At 51.1% G+C, this 15,437-nt stretch overlaps 14 non-coding genes across 14 annotated transcripts; all 14 read right to left on the bottom strand.

Moving 5' to 3' along the window:
• Positions 1-414: 414 nt before the first annotated feature.
• On the bottom strand, positions 415-533 carry LOC124743606. Its single transcript, XR_007010471.1, has one exon. It is a non-coding gene; the product is annotated as a 5S ribosomal RNA (ribosomal RNA).
• Positions 534-1,513: 980 nt separating this feature from the next.
• Positions 1,514-1,632, bottom strand: LOC124743618. The gene has a single exon (XR_007010482.1). It is a non-coding gene; the product is annotated as a 5S ribosomal RNA (ribosomal RNA).
• Positions 1,633-2,612: 980 nt separating this feature from the next.
• LOC124743631 lies at positions 2,613-2,731 on the bottom strand. Its single transcript, XR_007010493.1, has one exon. It is a non-coding gene; the product is annotated as a 5S ribosomal RNA (ribosomal RNA).
• A 974-nt stretch (positions 2,732-3,705) lies between these two features.
• Positions 3,706-3,824, bottom strand: LOC124743633. Its single transcript, XR_007010495.1, has one exon. It is a non-coding gene; the product is annotated as a 5S ribosomal RNA (ribosomal RNA).
• Positions 3,825-4,804: 980 nt separating this feature from the next.
• On the bottom strand, positions 4,805-4,923 carry LOC124743595. The gene has a single exon (XR_007010461.1). It is a non-coding gene; the product is annotated as a 5S ribosomal RNA (ribosomal RNA).
• A 980-nt stretch (positions 4,924-5,903) lies between these two features.
• LOC124743596 lies at positions 5,904-6,022 on the bottom strand. Its single transcript, XR_007010462.1, has one exon. It is a non-coding gene; the product is annotated as a 5S ribosomal RNA (ribosomal RNA).
• A 980-nt stretch (positions 6,023-7,002) lies between these two features.
• On the bottom strand, positions 7,003-7,121 carry LOC124743598. The gene has a single exon (XR_007010463.1). It is a non-coding gene; the product is annotated as a 5S ribosomal RNA (ribosomal RNA).
• A 983-nt stretch (positions 7,122-8,104) lies between these two features.
• Positions 8,105-8,223, bottom strand: LOC124743599. Its single transcript, XR_007010464.1, has one exon. It is a non-coding gene; the product is annotated as a 5S ribosomal RNA (ribosomal RNA).
• A 980-nt stretch (positions 8,224-9,203) lies between these two features.
• Positions 9,204-9,322, bottom strand: LOC124743600. Its single transcript, XR_007010465.1, has one exon. It is a non-coding gene; the product is annotated as a 5S ribosomal RNA (ribosomal RNA).
• A 980-nt stretch (positions 9,323-10,302) lies between these two features.
• Positions 10,303-10,421, bottom strand: LOC124743601. The gene has a single exon (XR_007010466.1). It is a non-coding gene; the product is annotated as a 5S ribosomal RNA (ribosomal RNA).
• A 980-nt stretch (positions 10,422-11,401) lies between these two features.
• LOC124743602 lies at positions 11,402-11,520 on the bottom strand. The gene has a single exon (XR_007010467.1). It is a non-coding gene; the product is annotated as a 5S ribosomal RNA (ribosomal RNA).
• Positions 11,521-12,500: 980 nt separating this feature from the next.
• LOC124743603 lies at positions 12,501-12,619 on the bottom strand. The gene has a single exon (XR_007010468.1). It is a non-coding gene; the product is annotated as a 5S ribosomal RNA (ribosomal RNA).
• Positions 12,620-13,603: 984 nt separating this feature from the next.
• On the bottom strand, positions 13,604-13,722 carry LOC124743604. The gene has a single exon (XR_007010469.1). It is a non-coding gene; the product is annotated as a 5S ribosomal RNA (ribosomal RNA).
• Positions 13,723-14,702: 980 nt separating this feature from the next.
• On the bottom strand, positions 14,703-14,821 carry LOC124743605. The gene has a single exon (XR_007010470.1). It is a non-coding gene; the product is annotated as a 5S ribosomal RNA (ribosomal RNA).
• Positions 14,822-15,437: the final 616 nt, after the last annotated feature.

Here is a 15,437-nt window from a genome sequence, read left to right on the forward strand (position 1 = left end):
CTGCCCAACAATGGCGCTGACGCATTTCAGGGCTCACCTGCAGATTCGTGCTGTTTCGTCGTTTTCAAAGACTTCCCGGCAAACTTCGTTAGCACATTCTCCCTCAAACTGAGTTAATTACCGCATTATCGTACCGTTGCATTAGTTTAAAATGCTTAAGAAAGTATCTTTGTCACAACAGAAAGGTAGTATGAGAAGACTGCTGACAGGGTGGCGACTTAAAAAGGAAAAAATGCATGGGAGCCAACAGTACCATTTTTTATTGGTTCATTTTTTTGTTTTTTGTTTTCGTACCATCACAGTAGTTTAAAATGCTTGAGGAAACGTATTTGTCACAACAGAAGTGAAAAGAGGGCTGGCAGGAGTAGCGACATAAAAAGGAAAAAAAAAAAAAAAAAAAAAAAAAAGAAGGAGAGCCAACAGCACCCGGGTTTCCCAGGCGGTCACCCATCCAAGTACTAACCGGGCCAGATGATGCTTAACTTCGGTGATCGGACGAGAACCGGTGTATTCATCATTGTATGGCCGTTGGCACTAGTGTAATGTAGGAGCACGGCAGAATTCGCGTTCGGCTTCTCTCCCAACACACAAAATGTTAGTTTTCCGCCGCATTTGACGAAAGCACTTCCTTCTGCAACAGCCAGTTCCTCGAGGACGGCGCGGGGGGCGCGCCCGGCGTCCCAGCAGAACGACGGCCGAATTAGCGGGCGCACCGCCGCATGTGTGAGACGCACTGCTGCTCGTTGCACCTCCTGTCATTCGCTGGGCGCGTGCAGCCTTCGACACTAGCGGAGGACGCAACTTGTCCCTGGTGTCCAGCGGAGGGCCTGTGCAGGGTGTGGCAGTGTCGTGCTGGAGGGCGCCACTGGTAGCGATGTGAGCTTCCTCGCCTCGCCTCACACCAGGTGTCTGCGTAGTTTGCACTGCATTCGCACCATTCCTGTCCCCGTCCCGACTTGTCCCGACTTTGCTCGACTGCCGCTCGCTGCCGCTCGGGTCGTGGTCCATATGACGGCGCAAGCACGACAAACGTCTGCGGGACTAGACGACGCTACTAAAGAATAAATTTATGATTACAAATCAAATTTGGAACTGTACAGTGCTGCCCAACAATGGCGCTGACGCATTTCAGGGCTCACCTGCAGATTCGTGCTGTTTCGTCGTTTTCAAAGACTTCCCGGCAAACTTCGTTAGCACATTCTCCCTCAAACTGAGTTAATTACCGCATTATCGTACCGTTGCATTAGTTTAAAATGCTTAAGAAAGTATCTTTGTCACAACAGAAAGGTAGTATGAGAAGACTGCTGACAGGGTGGCGACTTAAAAAGGAAAAAATGCATGGGAGCCAACAGTACCATTTTTTATTGGTTCATTTTTTTGTTTTTTGTTTTCGTACCATCACAGTAGTTTAAAATGCTTGAGGAAACGTATTTGTCACAACAGAAGTGAAAAGAGGGCTGGCAGGAGTAGCGACATAAAAAGGAAAAAAAAAAAAAAAAAAAAAAAGAAGGAGAGCCAACAGCACCCGGGTTTCCCAGGCGGTCACCCATCCAAGTACTAACCGGGCCAGATGATGCTTAACTTCGGTGATCGGACGAGAACCGGTGTATTCATCATTGTATGGCCGTTGGCACTAGTGTAATGTAGGAGCACGGCAGAATTCGCGTTCGGCTTCTCTCCCAACACACAAAATGTTAGTTTTCCGCCGCATTTGACGAAAGCACTTCCTTCTGCAACAGCCAGTTCCTCGAGGACGGCGCGGGGGGCGCGCCCGGCGTCCCAGCAGAACGACGGCCGAATTAGCGGGCGCACCGCCGCATGTGTGAGACGCACTGCTGCTCGTTGCACCTCCTGTCATTCGCTGGGCGCGTGCAGCCTTCGACACTAGCGGAGGACGCAACTTGTCCCTGGTGTCCAGCGGAGGGCCTGTGCAGGGTGTGGCAGTGTCGTGCTGGAGGGCGCCACTGGTAGCGATGTGAGCTTCCTCGCCTCGCCTCACACCAGGTGTCTGCGTAGTTTGCACTGCATTCGCACCATTCCTGTCCCCGTCCCGACTTGTCCCGACTTTGCTCGACTGCCGCTCGCTGCCGCTCGGGTCGTGGTCCATATGACGGCGCAAGCACGACAAACGTCTGCGGGACTAGACGACGCTACTAAAGAATAAATTTATGATTACAAATCAAATTTGGAACTGTACAGTGCTGCCCAACAATGGCGCTGACGCATTTCAGGGCTCACCTGCAGATTCGTGCTGTTTCGTCGTTTTCAAAGACTTCCCGGCAAACTTCGTTAGCACATTCTCCCTCAAACTGAGTTAATTACCGCATTATCGTACCGTTGCATTAGTTTAAAATGCTTAAGAAAGTATCTTTGTCACAACAGAAAGGTAGTATGAGAAGACTGCTGACAGGGTGGCGACTTAAAAAGGAAAAAATGCATGGGAGCCAACAGTACCATTTTTTATTGGTTCATTTTTTTGTTTTTTGTTTTCGTACCATCACAGTAGTTTAAAATGCTTGAGGAAACGTATTTGTCACAACAGAAGTGAAAAGAGGGCTGGCAGGAGTAGCGACATAAAAAGGAAAAAAAAAAAAAAAAAAAAAAAGAAGGAGAGCCAACAGCACCCGGGTTTCCCAGGCGGTCACCCATCCAAGTACTAACCGGGCCAGATGATGCTTAACTTCGGTGATCGGACGAGAACCGGTGTATTCATCATTGTATGGCCGTTGGCACTAGTGTAATGTAGGAGCACGGCAGAATTCGCGTTCGGCTTCTCTCCCAACACACAAAATGTTAGTTTTCCGCCGCATTTGACGAAAGCACTTCCTTCTGCAACAGCCAGTTCCTCGAGGACGGCGCGGGGGGCGCGCCCGGCGTCCCAGCAGAACGACGGCCGAATTAGCGGGCGCACCGCCGCATGTGTGAGACGCACTGCTGCTCGTTGCACCTCCTGTCATTCGCTGGGCGCGTGCAGCCTTCGACACTAGCGGAGGACGCAACTTGTCCCTGGTGTCCAGCGGAGGGCCTGTGCAGGGTGTGGCAGTGTCGTGCTGGAGGGCGCCACTGGTAGCGATGTGAGCTTCCTCGCCTCGCCTCACACCAGGTGTCTGCGTAGTTTGCACTGCATTCGCACCATTCCTGTCCCCGTCCCGACTTGTCCCGACTTTGCTCGACTGCCGCTCGCTGCCGCTCGGGTCGTGGTCCATATGACGGCGCAAGCACGACAAACGTCTGCGGGACTAGACGACGCTACTAAAGAATAAATTTATGATTACAAATCACATTTGGAACTGTACAGTGCTGCCCAACAATGGCGCTGACGCATTTCAGGGCTCACCTGCAGATTCGTGCTGTTTCGTCGTTTTCAAAGACTTCCCGGCAAACTTCGTTAGCACATTCTCCCTCAAACTGAGTTAATTACCGCATTATCGTACCGTTGCATTAGTTTAAAATGCTTAAGAAAGTATCTTTGTCACAACAGAAAGGTAGTATGAGAAGACTGCTGACAGGGTGGCGACTTAAAAAGGAAAAAATGCATGGGAGCCAACAGTACCATTTTTTATTGGTTCATTTTTTTTTTTTTTTTTGTTTTCGTACCATCACAGTAGTTTAAAATGCTTGAGGAAACGTATTTGTCACAACAGAAGTGAAAAGAGGGCTGGCAGGAGTAGCGACACAAAAAGGAAGAAAAAAAAAAAGAAGGAGAGCCAACAGCACCCGGGTTTCCCAGGCGGTCACCCATCCAAGTACTAACCGGGCCAGATGATGCTTAACTTCGGTGATCGGACGAGAACCGGTGTATTCATCATTGTATGGCCGTTGGCACTAGTGTAATGTAGGAGCACGGCAGAATTCGCGTTCGGCTTCTCTCCCAACACACAAAATGTTAGTTTTCCGCCGCATTTGACGAAAGCACTTCCTTCTGCAACAGCCAGTTCCTCGAGGACGGCGCGGGGGGCGCGCCCGGCGTCCCAGCAGAACGACGGCCGAATTAGCGGGCGCACCGCCGCATGTGTGAGACGCACTGCTGCTCGTTGCACCTCCTGTCATTCGCTGGGCGCGTGCAGCCTTCGACACTAGCGGAGGACGCAACTTGTCCCTGGTGTCCAGCGGAGGGCCTGTGCAGGGTGTGGCAGTGTCGTGCTGGAGGGCGCCACTGGTAGCGATGTGAGCTTCCTCGCCTCGCCTCACACCAGGTGTCTGCGTAGTTTGCACTGCATTCGCACCATTCCTGTCCCCGTCCCGACTTGTCCCGACTTTGCTCGACTGCCGCTCGCTGCCGCTCGGGTCGTGGTCCATATGACGGCGCAAGCACGACAAACGTCTGCGGGACTAGACGACGCTACTAAAGAATAAATTTATGATTACAAATCAAATTTGGAACTGTACAGTGCTGCCCAACAATGGCGCTGACGCATTTCAGGGCTCACCTGCAGATTCGTGCTGTTTCGTCGTTTTCAAAGACTTCCCGGCAAACTTCGTTAGCACATTCTCCCTCAAACTGAGTTAATTACCGCATTATCGTACCGTTGCATTAGTTTAAAATGCTTAAGAAAGTATCTTTGTCACAACAGAAAGGTAGTATGAGAAGACTGCTGACAGGGTGGCGACTTAAAAAGGAAAAAATGCATGGGAGCCAACAGTACCATTTTTTATTGGTTCATTTTTTTGTTTTTTGTTTTCGTACCATCACAGTAGTTTAAAATGCTTGAGGAAACGTATTTGTCACAACAGAAGTGAAAAGAGGGCTGGCAGGAGTAGCGACATAAAAAGGAAAAAAAAAAAAAAAAAAAAAAAGAAGGAGAGCCAACAGCACCCGGGTTTCCCAGGCGGTCACCCATCCAAGTACTAACCGGGCCAGATGATGCTTAACTTCGGTGATCGGACGAGAACCGGTGTATTCATCATTGTATGGCCGTTGGCACTAGTGTAATGTAGGAGCACGGCAGAATTCGCGTTCGGCTTCTCTCCCAACACACAAAATGTTAGTTTTCCGCCGCATTTGACGAAAGCACTTCCTTCTGCAACAGCCAGTTCCTCGAGGACGGCGCGGGGGGCGCGCCCGGCGTCCCAGCAGAACGACGGCCGAATTAGCGGGCGCACCGCCGCATGTGTGAGACGCACTGCTGCTCGTTGCACCTCCTGTCATTCGCTGGGCGCGTGCAGCCTTCGACACTAGCGGAGGACGCAACTTGTCCCTGGTGTCCAGCGGAGGGCCTGTGCAGGGTGTGGCAGTGTCGTGCTGGAGGGCGCCACTGGTAGCGATGTGAGCTTCCTCGCCTCGCCTCACACCAGGTGTCTGCGTAGTTTGCACTGCATTCGCACCATTCCTGTCCCCGTCCCGACTTGTCCCGACTTTGCTCGACTGCCGCTCGCTGCCGCTCGGGTCGTGGTCCATATGACGGCGCAAGCACGACAAACGTCTGCGGGACTAGACGACGCTACTAAAGAATAAATTTATGATTACAAATCAAATTTGGAACTGTACAGTGCTGCCCAACAATGGCGCTGACGCATTTCAGGGCTCACCTGCAGATTCGTGCTGTTTCGTCGTTTTCAAAGACTTCCCGGCAAACTTCGTTAGCACATTCTCCCTCAAACTGAGTTAATTACCGCATTATCGTACCGTTGCATTAGTTTAAAATGCTTAAGAAAGTATCTTTGTCACAACAGAAAGGTAGTATGAGAAGACTGCTGACAGGGTGGCGACTTAAAAAGGAAAAAATGCATGGGAGCCAACAGTACCATTTTTTATTGGTTCATTTTTTTGTTTTTTGTTTTCGTACCATCACAGTAGTTTAAAATGCTTGAGGAAACGTATTTGTCACAACAGAAGTGAAAAGAGGGCTGGCAGGAGTAGCGACATAAAAAGGAAAAAAAAAAAAAAAAAAAAAAAGAAGGAGAGCCAACAGCACCCGGGTTTCCCAGGCGGTCACCCATCCAAGTACTAACCGGGCCAGATGATGCTTAACTTCGGTGATCGGACGAGAACCGGTGTATTCATCATTGTATGGCCGTTGGCACTAGTGTAATGTAGGAGCACGGCAGAATTCGCGTTCGGCTTCTCTCCCAACACACAAAATGTTAGTTTTCCGCCGCATTTGACGAAAGCACTTCCTTCTGCAACAGCCAGTTCCTCGAGGACGGCGCGGGGGGCGCGCCCGGCGTCCCAGCAGAACGACGGCCGAATTAGCGGGCGCACCGCCGCATGTGTGAGACGCACTGCTGCTCGTTGCACCTCCTGTCATTCGCTGGGCGCGTGCAGCCTTCGACACTAGCGGAGGACGCAACTTGTCCCTGGTGTCCAGCGGAGGGCCTGTGCAGGGTGTGGCAGTGTCGTGCTGGAGGGCGCCACTGGTAGCGATGTGAGCTTCCTCGCCTCGCCTCACACCAGGTGTCTGCGTAGTTTGCACTGCATTCGCACCATTCCTGTCCCCGTCCCGACTTGTCCCGACTTTGCTCGACTGCCGCTCGCTGCCGCTCGGGTCGTGGTCCATATGACGGCGCAAGCACGACAAACGTCTGCGGGACTAGACGACGCTACTAAAGAATAAATTTATGATTACAAATCAAATTTGGAACTGTACAGTGCTGCCCAACAATGGCGCTGACGCATTTCAGGGCTCACCTGCAGATTCGTGCTGTTTCGTCGTTTTCAAAGACTTCCCGGCAAACTTCGTTAGCACATTCTCCCTCAAACTGAGTTAATTACCGCATTATCGTACCGTTGCATTAGTTTAAAATGCTTAAGAAAGTATCTTTGTCACAACAGAAAGGTAGTATGAGAAGACTGCTGACAGGGTGGCGACTTAAAAAGGAAAAAATGCATGGGAGCCAACAGTACCATTTTTTATTGGTTCATTTTTTTGTTTTTTGTTTTCGTACCATCACAGTAGTTTAAAATGCTTGAGGAAACGTATTTGTCACAACAGAAGTGAAAAGAGGGCTGGCAGGAGTAGCGACATAAAAAGGAAAAAAAAAAAAAAAAAAAAAAAGAAGGAGAGCCAACAGCACCCGGGTTTCCCAGGCGGTCACCCATCCAAGTACTAACCGGGCCAGATGATGCTTAACTTCGGTGATCGGACGAGAACCGGTGTATTCATCATTGTATGGCCGTTGGCACTAGTGTAATGTAGGAGCACGGCAGAATTCGCGTTCGGCTTCTCTCCCAACACACAAAATGTTAGTTTTCCGCCGCATTTGACGAAAGCACTTCCTTCTGCAACAGCCAGTTCCTCGAGGACGGCGCGGGGGGCGCGCCCGGCGTCCCAGCAGAACGACGGCCGAATTAGCGGGCGCACCGCCGCATGTGTGAGACGCACTGCTGCTCGTTGCACCTCCTGTCATTCGCTGGGCGCGTGCAGCCTTCGACACTAGCGGAGGACGCAACTTGTCCCTGGTGTCCAGCGGAGGGCCTGTGCAGGGTGTGGCAGTGTCGTGCTGGAGGGCGCCACTGGTAGCGATGTGAGCTTCCTCGCCTCGCCTCACACCAGGTGTCTGCGTAGTTTGCACTGCATTCGCACCATTCCTGTCCCCGTCCCGACTTGTCCCGACTTTGCTCGACTGCCGCTCGCTGCCGCTCGGGTCGTGGTCCATATGACGGCGCAAGCACGACAAACGTCTGCGGGACTAGACGACGCTACTAAAGAATAAATTTATGATTACAAATCACATTTGGAACTGTACAGTGCTGCCCAACAATGGCGCTGACGCATTTCAGGGCTCACCTGCAGATTCGTGCTGTTTCGTCGTTTTCAAAGACTTCCCGGCAAACTTCGTTAGCACATTCTCCCTCAAACTGAGTTAATTACCGCATTATCGTACCGTTGCATTAGTTTAAAATGCTTAAGAAAGTATCTTTGTCACAACAGAAAGGTAGTATGAGAAGACTGCTGACAGGGTGGCGACTTAAAAAGGAAAAAATGCATGGGAGCCAACAGTACCATTTTTTATTGGTTCATTTTTTTGTTTTTTGTTTTCGTACCATCACAGTAGTTTAAAATGCTTGAGGAAACGTATTTGTCACAACAGAAGTGAAAAGAGGGCTGGCAGGAGTAGCGACATAAAAAGGAAAAAAAAAAAAAAAAAAAAAAAAAAGAAGGAGAGCCAACAGCACCCGGGTTTCCCAGGCGGTCACCCATCCAAGTACTAACCGGGCCAGATGATGCTTAACTTCGGTGATCGGACGAGAACCGGTGTATTCATCATTGTATGGCCGTTGGCACTAGTGTAATGTAGGAGCACGGCAGAATTCGCGTTCGGCTTCTCTCCCAACACACAAAATGTTAGTTTTCCGCCGCATTTGACGAAAGCACTTCCTTCTGCAACAGCCAGTTCCTCGAGGACGGCGCGGGGGGCGCGCCCGGCGTCCCAGCAGAACGACGGCCGAATTAGCGGGCGCACCGCCGCATGTGTGAGACGCACTGCTGCTCGTTGCACCTCCTGTCATTCGCTGGGCGCGTGCAGCCTTCGACACTAGCGGAGGACGCAACTTGTCCCTGGTGTCCAGCGGAGGGCCTGTGCAGGGTGTGGCAGTGTCGTGCTGGAGGGCGCCACTGGTAGCGATGTGAGCTTCCTCGCCTCGCCTCACACCAGGTGTCTGCGTAGTTTGCACTGCATTCGCACCATTCCTGTCCCCGTCCCGACTTGTCCCGACTTTGCTCGACTGCCGCTCGCTGCCGCTCGGGTCGTGGTCCATATGACGGCGCAAGCACGACAAACGTCTGCGGGACTAGACGACGCTACTAAAGAATAAATTTATGATTACAAATCAAATTTGGAACTGTACAGTGCTGCCCAACAATGGCGCTGACGCATTTCAGGGCTCACCTGCAGATTCGTGCTGTTTCGTCGTTTTCAAAGACTTCCCGGCAAACTTCGTTAGCACATTCTCCCTCAAACTGAGTTAATTACCGCATTATCGTACCGTTGCATTAGTTTAAAATGCTTAAGAAAGTATCTTTGTCACAACAGAAAGGTAGTATGAGAAGACTGCTGACAGGGTGGCGACTTAAAAAGGAAAAAATGCATGGGAGCCAACAGTACCATTTTTTATTGGTTCATTTTTTTGTTTTTTGTTTTCGTACCATCACAGTAGTTTAAAATGCTTGAGGAAACGTATTTGTCACAACAGAAGTGAAAAGAGGGCTGGCAGGAGTAGCGACATAAAAAGGAAAAAAAAAAAAAAAAAAAAAAAGAAGGAGAGCCAACAGCACCCGGGTTTCCCAGGCGGTCACCCATCCAAGTACTAACCGGGCCAGATGATGCTTAACTTCGGTGATCGGACGAGAACCGGTGTATTCATCATTGTATGGCCGTTGGCACTAGTGTAATGTAGGAGCACGGCAGAATTCGCGTTCGGCTTCTCTCCCAACACACAAAATGTTAGTTTTCCGCCGCATTTGACGAAAGCACTTCCTTCTGCAACAGCCAGTTCCTCGAGGACGGCGCGGGGGGCGCGCCCGGCGTCCCAGCAGAACGACGGCCGAATTAGCGGGCGCACCGCCGCATGTGTGAGACGCACTGCTGCTCGTTGCACCTCCTGTCATTCGCTGGGCGCGTGCAGCCTTCGACACTAGCGGAGGACGCAACTTGTCCCTGGTGTCCAGCGGAGGGCCTGTGCAGGGTGTGGCAGTGTCGTGCTGGAGGGCGCCACTGGTAGCGATGTGAGCTTCCTCGCCTCGCCTCACACCAGGTGTCTGCGTAGTTTGCACTGCATTCGCACCATTCCTGTCCCCGTCCCGACTTGTCCCGACTTTGCTCGACTGCCGCTCGCTGCCGCTCGGGTCGTGGTCCATATGACGGCGCAAGCACGACAAACGTCTGCGGGACTAGACGACGCTACTAAAGAATAAATTTATGATTACAAATCAAATTTGGAACTGTACAGTGCTGCCCAACAATGGCGCTGACGCATTTCAGGGCTCACCTGCAGATTCGTGCTGTTTCGTCGTTTTCAAAGACTTCCCGGCAAACTTCGTTAGCACATTCTCCCTCAAACTGAGTTAATTACCGCATTATCGTACCGTTGCATTAGTTTAAAATGCTTAAGAAAGTATCTTTGTCACAACAGAAAGGTAGTATGAGAAGACTGCTGACAGGGTGGCGACTTAAAAAGGAAAAAATGCATGGGAGCCAACAGTACCATTTTTTATTGGTTCATTTTTTTGTTTTTTGTTTTCGTACCATCACAGTAGTTTAAAATGCTTGAGGAAACGTATTTGTCACAACAGAAGTGAAAAGAGGGCTGGCAGGAGTAGCGACATAAAAAGGAAAAAAAAAAAAAAAAAAAAAAAGAAGGAGAGCCAACAGCACCCGGGTTTCCCAGGCGGTCACCCATCCAAGTACTAACCGGGCCAGATGATGCTTAACTTCGGTGATCGGACGAGAACCGGTGTATTCATCATTGTATGGCCGTTGGCACTAGTGTAATGTAGGAGCACGGCAGAATTCGCGTTCGGCTTCTCTCCCAACACACAAAATGTTAGTTTTCCGCCGCATTTGACGAAAGCACTTCCTTCTGCAACAGCCAGTTCCTCGAGGACGGCGCGGGGGGCGCGCCCGGCGTCCCAGCAGAACGACGGCCGAATTAGCGGGCGCACCGCCGCATGTGTGAGACGCACTGCTGCTCGTTGCACCTCCTGTCATTCGCTGGGCGCGTGCAGCCTTCGACACTAGCGGAGGACGCAACTTGTCCCTGGTGTCCAGCGGAGGGCCTGTGCAGGGTGTGGCAGTGTCGTGCTGGAGGGCGCCACTGGTAGCGATGTGAGCTTCCTCGCCTCGCCTCACACCAGGTGTCTGCGTAGTTTGCACTGCATTCGCACCATTCCTGTCCCCGTCCCGACTTGTCCCGACTTTGCTCGACTGCCGCTCGCTGCCGCTCGGGTCGTGGTCCATATGACGGCGCAAGCACGACAAACGTCTGCGGGACTAGACGACGCTACTAAAGAATAAATTTATGATTACAAATCAAATTTGGAACTGTACAGTGCTGCCCAACAATGGCGCTGACGCATTTCAGGGCTCACCTGCAGATTCGTGCTGTTTCGTCGTTTTCAAAGACTTCCCGGCAAACTTCGTTAGCACATTCTCCCTCAAACTGAGTTAATTACCGCATTATCGTACCGTTGCATTAGTTTAAAATGCTTAAGAAAGTATCTTTGTCACAACAGAAAGGTAGTATGAGAAGACTGCTGACAGGGTGGCGACTTAAAAAGGAAAAAATGCATGGGAGCCAACAGTACCATTTTTTATTGGTTCATTTTTTTGTTTTTTGTTTTCGTACCATCACAGTAGTTTAAAATGCTTGAGGAAACGTATTTGTCACAACAGAAGTGAAAAGAGGGCTGGCAGGAGTAGCGACATAAAAAGGAAAAAAAAAAAAAAAAAAAAAAAGAAGGAGAGCCAACAGCACCCGGGTTTCCCAGGCGGTCACCCATCCAAGTACTAACCGGGCCAGATGATGCTTAACTTCGGTGATCGGACGAGAACCGGTGTATTCATCATTGTATGGCCGTTGGCACTAGTGTAATGTAGGAGCACGGCAGAATTCGCGTTCGGCTTCTCTCCCAACACACAAAATGTTAGTTTTCCGCCGCATTTGACGAAAGCACTTCCTTCTGCAACAGCCAGTTCCTCGAGGACGGCGCGGGGGGCGCGCCCGGCGTCCCAGCAGAACGACGGCCGAATTAGCGGGCGCACCGCCGCATGTGTGAGACGCACTGCTGCTCGTTGCACCTCCTGTCATTCGCTGGGCGCGTGCAGCCTTCGACACTAGCGGAGGACGCAACTTGTCCCTGGTGTCCAGCGGAGGGCCTGTGCAGGGTGTGGCAGTGTCGTGCTGGAGGGCGCCACTGGTAGCGATGTGAGCTTCCTCGCCTCGCCTCACACCAGGTGTCTGCGTAGTTTGCACTGCATTCGCACCATTCCTGTCCCCGTCCCGACTTGTCCCGACTTTGCTCGACTGCCGCTCGCTGCCGCTCGGGTCGTGGTCCATATGACGGCGCAAGCACGACAAACGTCTGCGGGACTAGACGACGCTACTAAAGAATAAATTTATGATTACAAATCAAATTTGGAACTGTACAGTGCTGCCCAACAATGGCGCTGACGCATTTCAGGGCTCACCTGCAGATTCGTGCTGTTTCGTCGTTTTCAAAGACTTCCCGGCAAACTTCGTTAGCACATTCTCCCTCAAACTGAGTTAATTACCGCATTATCGTACCGTTGCATTAGTTTAAAATGCTTAAGAAAGTATCTTTGTCACAACAGAAAGGTAGTATGAGAAGACTGCTGACAGGGTGGCGACTTAAAAAGGAAAAAATGCATGGGAGCCAACAGTACCATTTTTTATTGGTTCATTTTTTTGTTTTTTGTTTTCGTACCATCACAGTAGTTTAAAATGCTTGAGGAAACGTATTTGTCACAACAGAAGTGAAAAGAGGGCTGGCAGGAGTAGCGACATAAAAAGGAAAAAAAAAAAAAAAAAAAAAAAGAAGGAGAGCCAACAGCACCCGGGTTTCCCAGGCGGTCACCCATCCAAGTACTAACCGGGCCAGATGATGCTTAACTTCGGTGATCGGACGAGAACCGGTGTATTCATCATTGTATGGCCGTTGGCACTAGTGTAATGTAGGAGCACGGCAGAATTCGCGTTCGGCTTCTCTCCCAACACACAAAATGTTAGTTTTCCGCCGCATTTGACGAAAGCACTTCCTTCTGCAACAGCCAGTTCCTCGAGGACGGCGCGGGGGGCGCGCCCGGCGTCCCAGCAGAACGACGGCCGAATTAGCGGGCGCACCGCCGCATGTGTGAGACGCACTGCTGCTCGTTGCACCTCCTGTCATTCGCTGGGCGCGTGCAGCCTTCGACACTAGCGGAGGACGCAACTTGTCCCTGGTGTCCAGCGGAGGGCCTGTGCAGGGTGTGGCAGTGTCGTGCTGGAGGGCGCCACTGGTAGCGATGTGAGCTTCCTCGCCTCGCCTCACACCAGGTGTCTGCGTAGTTTGCACTGCATTCGCACCATTCCTGTCCCCGTCCCGACTTGTCCCGACTTTGCTCGACTGCCGCTCGCTGCCGCTCGGGTCGTGGTCCATATGACGGCGCAAGCACGACAAACGTCTGCGGGACTAGACGACGCTACTAAAGAATAAATTTATGATTACAAATCACATTTGGAACTGTACAGTGCTGCCCAACAATGGCGCTGACGCATTTCAGGGCTCACCTGCAGATTCGTGCTGTTTCGTCGTTTTCAAAGACTTCCCGGCAAACTTCGTTAGCACATTCTCCCTCAAACTGAGTTAATTACCGCATTATCGTACCGTTGCATTAGTTTAAAATGCTTAAGAAAGTATCTTTGTCACAACAGAAAGGTAGTATGAGAAGACTGCTGACAGGGTGGCGACTTAAAAAGGAAAAAATGCATGGGAGCCAACAGTACCATTTTTTATTGGTTCATTTTTTTGTTTTTTGTTTTCGTACCATCACAGTAGTTTAAAATGCTTGAGGAAACGTATTTGTCACAACAGAAGTGAAAAGAGGGCTGGCAGGAGTAGCGACATAAAAAGGAAAAAAAAAAAAAAAAAAAAAAAAAAAGAAGGAGAGCCAACAGCACCCGGGTTTCCCAGGCGGTCACCCATCCAAGTACTAACCGGGCCAGATGATGCTTAACTTCGGTGATCGGACGAGAACCGGTGTATTCATCATTGTATGGCCGTTGGCACTAGTGTAATGTAGGAGCACGGCAGAATTCGCGTTCGGCTTCTCTCCCAACACACAAAATGTTAGTTTTCCGCCGCATTTGACGAAAGCACTTCCTTCTGCAACAGCCAGTTCCTCGAGGACGGCGCGGGGGGCGCGCCCGGCGTCCCAGCAGAACGACGGCCGAATTAGCGGGCGCACCGCCGCATGTGTGAGACGCACTGCTGCTCGTTGCACCTCCTGTCATTCGCTGGGCGCGTGCAGCCTTCGACACTAGCGGAGGACGCAACTTGTCCCTGGTGTCCAGCGGAGGGCCTGTGCAGGGTGTGGCAGTGTCGTGCTGGAGGGCGCCACTGGTAGCGATGTGAGCTTCCTCGCCTCGCCTCACACCAGGTGTCTGCGTAGTTTGCACTGCATTCGCACCATTCCTGTCCCCGTCCCGACTTGTCCCGACTTTGCTCGACTGCCGCTCGCTGCCGCTCGGGTCGTGGTCCATATGACGGCGCAAGCACGACAAACGTCTGCGGGACTAGACGACGCTACTAAAGAATAAATTTATGATTACAAATCAAATTTGGAACTGTACAGTGCTGCCCAACAATGGCGCTGACGCATTTCAGGGCTCACCTGCAGATTCGTGCTGTTTCGTCGTTTTCAAAGACTTCCCGGCAAACTTCGTTAGCACATTCTCCCTCAAACTGAGTTAATTACCGCATTATCGTACCGTTGCATTAGTTTAAAATGCTTAAGAAAGTATCTTTGTCACAACAGAAAGGTAGTATGAGAAGACTGCTGACAGGGTGGCGACTTAAAAAGGAAAAAATGCATGGGAGCCAACAGTACCATTTTTTATTGGTTCATTTTTTTGTTTTTTGTTTTCGTACCATCACAGTAGTTTAAAATGCTTGAGGAAACGTATTTGTCACAACAGAAGTGAAAAGAGGGCTGGCAGGAGTAGCGACATAAAAAGGAAAAAAAAAAAAAAAAAAAAAAAGAAGGAGAGCCAACAGCACCCGGGTTTCCCAGGCGGTCACCCATCCAAGTACTAACCGGGCCAGATGATGCTTAACTTCGGTGATCGGACGAGAACCGGTGTATTCATCATTGTATGGCCGTTGGCACTAGTGTAATGTAGGAGCACGGCAGAATTCGCGTTCGGCTTCTCTCCCAACACACAAAATGTTAGTTTTCCGCCGCATTTGACGAAAGCACTTCCTTCTGCAACAGCCAGTTCCTCGAGGACGGCGCGGGGGGCGCGCCCGGCGTCCCAGCAGAACGACGGCCGAATTAGCGGGCGCACCGCCGCATGTGTGAGACGCACTGCTGCTCGTTGCACCTCCTGTCATTCGCTGGGCGCGTGCAGCCTTCGACACTAGCGGAGGACGCAACTTGTCCCTGGTGTCCAGCGGAGGGCCTGTGCAGGGTGTGGCAGTGTCGTGCTGGAGGGCGCCACTGGTAGCGATGTGAGCTTCCTCGCCTCGCCTCACACCAGGTGTCTGCGTAGTTTGCACTGCATTCGCACCATTCCTGTCCCCGTCCCGACTTGTCCCGACTTTGCTCGACTGCCGCTCGCTGCCGCTCGGGTCGTGGTCCATATGACGGCGCAAGCACGACAAACGTCTGCGGGACTAGACGACGCTACTAAAGAATAAATTTATGATTACAAATCACATTTGGAACTGTACAGTGCTGCCCAACAATGGCGCTGACGCATTTCAGGGCTCACCTGCAGATTC

The sequence above is a fragment of the Schistocerca piceifrons genome, unplaced genomic scaffold (assembly GCF_021461385.2).
Source record: "Schistocerca piceifrons isolate TAMUIC-IGC-003096 unplaced genomic scaffold, iqSchPice1.1 HiC_scaffold_2422, whole genome shotgun sequence".
Classification (NCBI taxonomy): Eukaryota; Metazoa; Arthropoda; class Insecta; order Orthoptera; family Acrididae; genus Schistocerca; species Schistocerca piceifrons.